We start from the raw sequence: 6,000 nt of genomic DNA on the forward strand, positions 1-6,000 counted from the left end.
AATTGTTCCAACTAACATCCTTTCAATTTAACAAATGGGAGGGTCAATTTCAAGTGCTATTGTAGCAAACATGATGAGAGAAAGAAAGGATAAGAAGGTCTAATGAAAAGTGATCCAAGAATTTGTGGACTCTAACAAAGTTGATAAAAATGCCATACAAGAGGCATTGGATGAGAGTGGTCTAAGAAAAATAGTCTAATTTGTTCATATGGAAGGGTACCACCAAGGAAAGAAAGAAGTATCATGCTTAATCCTTAGATCCATCACACTTATGATAGGGCATTGGACCCACCTTGCTCATAGTATCCTATTTTTCAATTTGAAAAGCATATTTGGTGGTTGGATAAATTTGAGGTTAATAAATATCTATAAATGAGTAATTATACTCATGACTTTTCTTTTGTGGACTTTGAAATTTTCCAATTGTAAGTAAAATAGTTACTTGTAGGTCAAGACAAAGGATCGAGGATACTAGATTAGATATTTTCCAAAATAGACATACCAAATATAATCAAAGATTAGATTCAGGGAGTATACTTTAGGTGGACAAAAGAGGGGATTTTCAAATTGAGAGGTATATAGTAGGTGGATTGGAAACTCTCAAATGCAAGTATAACCTAAGGAAAAGTGGAAATTCAAACTCCCCATGCCACTAGTACAAGGATAAAGCATGGTCTTTCATCCCATGTGGTGGAAGAGAGCATCTAGCAGATATAAGGTAGACAAAGGGTATCAAATACTATTGATAATGTCAGTAAAGTCCTAAGCTAGAACATCGGTATAATCATCTATGAGTTCAAGGCGATTCTTGATATACATTTGTGTAATATCCATGTATGCACATTGTAGGCATTGTATAGGAATATTGAGAAGTTAGTATTTATATGCATTAGCTTTGCTTGGAAGCTTTGATTGGTAAAAAATGGAGGCATGGTGTTTAGTCATTAGATCAAGTTTTTTTTGACATTAAACTTAATGGAGGGATATGCACATAACCTAGATATCAAGAAATCAACACATTAGTAGGCGGTTCATACCAAGCCATAAATTGGTGTGAAAGCTATAGGGTTGCTTGTTAAGGCCACAAATAAGAGAATTAGTAGGTGGATAGTTAACATGCATTTCTATATAGTAATGTATGGGATATGAAGGCTAGCTCACAAGTAAAACACCATGAAATAGGTAGTCTTGCAAGAAATGTGAAGTAAAATGTATGGGATTCTTTTGATAAATCTCTTATATTTTGTAACAAACACACTTGGATGAAGGATGACCTTTGGTTGTTCAAGGAGGAGCTATAGTGCATATGCCCCATAAAACAAGCTTGGTTAGATTGTAATATTATATGGCAATACCTTCATTTTACATATACTAATATTTTAATTACATTACTTTTTGAATTGTTGAATTCTTATATCATGTTTTTCAAGATAGAGGCTATAATCACTCATGTTAATTTGTCAGAAAGTATGGATGTCCCATAGTTTACTGTATCTAAGGGATAGAACAATTCCATTATATAGCAAGACATGCTTTGTTTAAACATACTCAATATTTTGGTGGATCCTAGAAAGAAAACAACATAAAAATGAAGTTTTTCAATGATTCCACCAAGGAATCTTGCAAAGATTGTGCATCAAACAAACGTTTGCAACATCATATCTCCAACAAGTATTTAGCACACCTTAGAAAGAGAGAACACAAACACTTAAAAAAATTCAAATGTTGTAGGGAATCATGGTGGGTGGCAAGAAATAAAATGTTTGTAGATCACAAATTGGCTAATGGATCACAAATAAGAGTCGATTGCTATAGAAAAGTATCTCATTTTCATAAAGACATGACACTATGAAAATTAATGTATATCCCAGAATAATAAAGTACAACCATTACAAAGTAATTGTCTCCTCGACACTTTGTTCATTGGCACTTTCTTTGTATATTGAATTGGTGCTCTTTGCTTCTTTTGTGGTGTGGCATGTCTTTGGAAGTATGGAATACAAAGTCCTTCTTTATGTTCTTTCATGCATACTTCTTCTTTTTCTTCTTCTTCATGCCCTTTTGGGTGCTCTTCTATTACCTAAGCTACACTAGTTGGTATTGTCTCTTTAAATCTAATGAGATGGTGTTCTTGATACACATCTAGTGTAAGAGCAACCTTTATGCCATTTACCAAAGCATTGAGAATGTAAGAAAGGAAATATCAAAATCTAGAACACTACTTTCTAGAGTAATGAACAAAGACATGTACTATGGCCAATTTCTCAATAAGAATGCACTTGTTCTTTTGAAAATTAAGTTGATGACCACCAAGGAACATAGGCAAAGCTTTAAAGAAGTACACTATAGCAGCTCCATCATTGCTTAATCACTTATGACATATTCAACTAAGCCCTCTCTTTCTAATTCCACCCGACCTTGAAAGAAAAATAAAATAATATAGTAATCACTGCATCACTCATATAGATTGCAAAACCACCACCAAATTGGGTTGGTCGTATTGTTTTAGTCACAGGGTTTAGGTAGCATTATACTCATCGTCCACAAACAACTACAAAGACATGAAAAAAGGTTAAAACGTTAATAAAAAAGATAAGAATTTAGAACAATTTATACGATTGGAGTGATACATTTACGTTCATACTCTCATATGCCGCTAGCTACTTTTGCTAGTATCTGAATAGAAATGCTTCTTTCTAACCTTTGATGCTCCTTTGCATTCTCCTCTATAGACTTGTTAAGTTTTAGCCTTTCTCAGATCCCCTTGAAGGTCTCATCATCCACATCCTCATAACTCTTTCCATCCTCAAAATATGGTCCAATGCTTTTTGAGGAATGAATCTATCTTCTAGCACCATCAAGGGCTCATCTTTCATGCCCATTTCAAATGGTCAAGTTTGTAGAGCTAGGCTATTAAGGCTAGTGGATAATCTTCTCTTACTCAAATATCAATTGTATTTCTTGGTCATTGATACTACCTCTACCTATTTGTTGTGAGTCGATGGGGTTGATCCTTGCCCCTAAGGGGGTGCCGATGGTATGGGCCTTGGAACTTAAATGGTGGCTGCAAGGGTATTCAATTAAGATCACTTCCTTTAGTTTATATGGACTAAATGTAATGAGGTCTAGAGTAGCAATCACTAGCTTCTCTTATTCAAGGTCAATTTCCTCTTCTACTTCCTCTAATTCATATTTATATTGTAACCTCCTTTACTTTCTATGCTCTCTTTCCCACTTTCTCCTTCTTCAAGGTCCCCTATACCTTTAAATCTTTCTTTGAACCCCTCCAAAAGGGCTAAGGAAAACATCAAGTTAAAATGCAAATGCTATGCTCGAAGATCTTACATTTTCTCGGATGGTTTGTGGACCTTGCCTCCTTGTGATTGCTTAGTGCAGATGATCATGCCTCCTATTGATGGGAACCCTTACCTTTTCTTCATTTATCAGATCCTTGATGTGCAAAGAATGATCCTTGATGTATAATCTTGCCTATCTTGTGTGAGTTGCTTGCAACTATTAAGATCCTTAGACAAGAAAAATTTAGCTAGCTTTAGTAAGTTTCTACATCTGTCTCTTTGTTGAACATCTTCTAAAAGATGTGGAAGTCTTATTGACATCTATTGCTGTGGCACTTTTCTAAAGAAATTCAAACAACGATAGGTCATGAATTTTGATCCTTTGCAAGTTTTATGCCCTTTAGGCTAATTCAGCTATTGCTTATAGTCATCTCTTTGTTGAACATCTTCTAAAAGATGTGGAAGTCTTCTTGACATCTATTGCTGTGGCACTTTTCTAAAGAAATTCAAACAATGATAGGTCATGAATTTTGATCCTTTGCAAGTTTTATGCCCTTTAGGCTAATTCAGCTATTGCTTATAGTCATCTCAACCTTTCCATGCTATTCCTTCCCTTTCTTTTTGGTGTTCTTGTATAAATAAAGAAAGTGCTTAGTCAAAGAAAGATAGATCAATCATTTACTACTAAGATACATAGCAAAATCTCACATAGCATAGCTTTCAGCTTCAACATTGCTTAGAGAAACTTAGCTTCCTCTTAAGGCTTCCATTGTGGCGACCTTAGCTTTTCGAAATAAGGAGTAAAAAAAATTTGAAGGTATACTTAAAATACTTAGTATGCATTTGGAAAACAAATAATAAAAACAATGCTTGTTGAGGACAAAATGAAAAAAGTATTTACAATCTAGAAGAAAGTAATAAGTGTGTTGTGACAGGGACCAAGAAAATAAATCAATTTCTTTTGGGCATTTCTTGCATTGATGCCCCCTTGCACACATGTAGATTATTTTCTTTGTCTAAAGAAGACCAATGTCATGATCTTTATATCATAACCACCTCATCATCACATATTACCTCCCAAAATGCTATAATGGAGTGACAATCATGCCACTTTACCTTATGCTCCCTTAAGCTCTGTATGCTAATAAAATAACTAATTATAGATATTGGCCGCCCTAAAGGAGGGTGAGAGTCTTGTAGACAGGAATTTTAAATTGATGAAAAGAGAGTGATTTGTATGTTCGTACTAGTTTTAGGCCATCACATCACTTTATTTCACAACTATTTTGCATGAGATTATTTTGTTTAAACACAATTAATCTACTAGGATGGAGAAGCCACTTGTTACGATGGCTAATTAAGGCCAACGATTTGGCTAGGAGGGAGGAGCCATTGATCATGGTGTCTAGGATGGGGGATCCACTAGTAGATGTTAATTATGCCTACGATGCATCAAATCAAGTAGGGGGCCAAGAAGATCACTTGTAGGATGAGGGGGCCAAGAGAATCACTTGTAGGATCCCAAGATTAAACTCTTGTAGCTAGAAAATTTTGACTAATCATGGGAAAGTAATTTGGGGATTCCTTTGAGGCCCAAGATAGGAAGTCAATATCTTTTGTACCTTTTTTGCATGTTTCTTTTGGTTAAATAAAAATCACCAAAGTAGGATGGAAAAGACACTAGTCATGATGGTGTTGGGGGTTAAAGGCCCCTTGTGCCTAGTTGCCAACATTTACTTTATACATAGTGTCGCACACCTATACACTGCAAGTGGTGGCTCTTCACTCTTTCTATGACAATATAATAAGGGAAGGCAAGTCACACATTGTGACAATTGGAGTTTCCGCATACCATCTTTCTCTCTCTCTTCCTTGAATCTCCATTACTTCCTCTTGCTCATGATCATGTTCTCACTCTTGCTCCACCTTTCAACTGGTATTAGAGCAAGCATTTGAGGAACTTCAGCAACATTTACTTTAGCCCAAGAAGAGAACTTTATTCTTAGCTTTCATGGTAGCCACTCATTGATGTATGCATTAGTTCCATCTCTTCCTAGATCAGCTCCACACCTTACAACATTGATGAGAGCCTTCCCTTGGTCCATTTCAACCTTCCCCTAGTGATCATTGCCATAGTAACTAGGAAGACCATTTTAGGATTGCTCCCTACCTACCTTGGCCATCTCACCCTGCAACTCCTTCTATCATTGCTTTGTAGTTGGTGGTCCTTTCCAACTTCCCTTACCTCCATCTTCAACATCATTTGAGGAGTTTTCGATTAGCCATTGCTCCACAGTTTTGAGCAAACTGCTATTCAAACACTATTTGGGGAAAAAGTATTTGATTGACTAATGCTCTAATAATGCTTATGGGGAAAGTTTATTATGCCCAGGTGATTCTTTGATGCTTGGGAAAAACTTTTGGATGTGTTAGATCTCAAATTGCTTCTTCATTGAAGGGTGCTTTGATGTAATACCTTGTTTACATCAAACATACTTTGTGAAAGGTTATGTATTCAATGCCTCCAGGCATTTTGGGGATGCTACATGGATGTCTTGATGCTTACATTGATTATTATACCCGGATATACTTATGTTGAGCTCTAAGATTTGGATTTGAGCTCTCTCGGATACATATTTGTTGTTTAAAGTTGTATTGTAAAAGTGATGGTCTATAGTTTAAATATTGCAAAAGGGATGGCTTA

This window comes from Lygodium microphyllum, chromosome 13 (genome assembly GCF_053477565.2).
Source record: "Lygodium microphyllum isolate KBCC chromosome 13, Lygodium_microphyllum_v1.1.10, whole genome shotgun sequence".
NCBI classification, from domain to species: domain Eukaryota; kingdom Viridiplantae; phylum Streptophyta; class Polypodiopsida; order Schizaeales; family Lygodiaceae; genus Lygodium; species Lygodium microphyllum.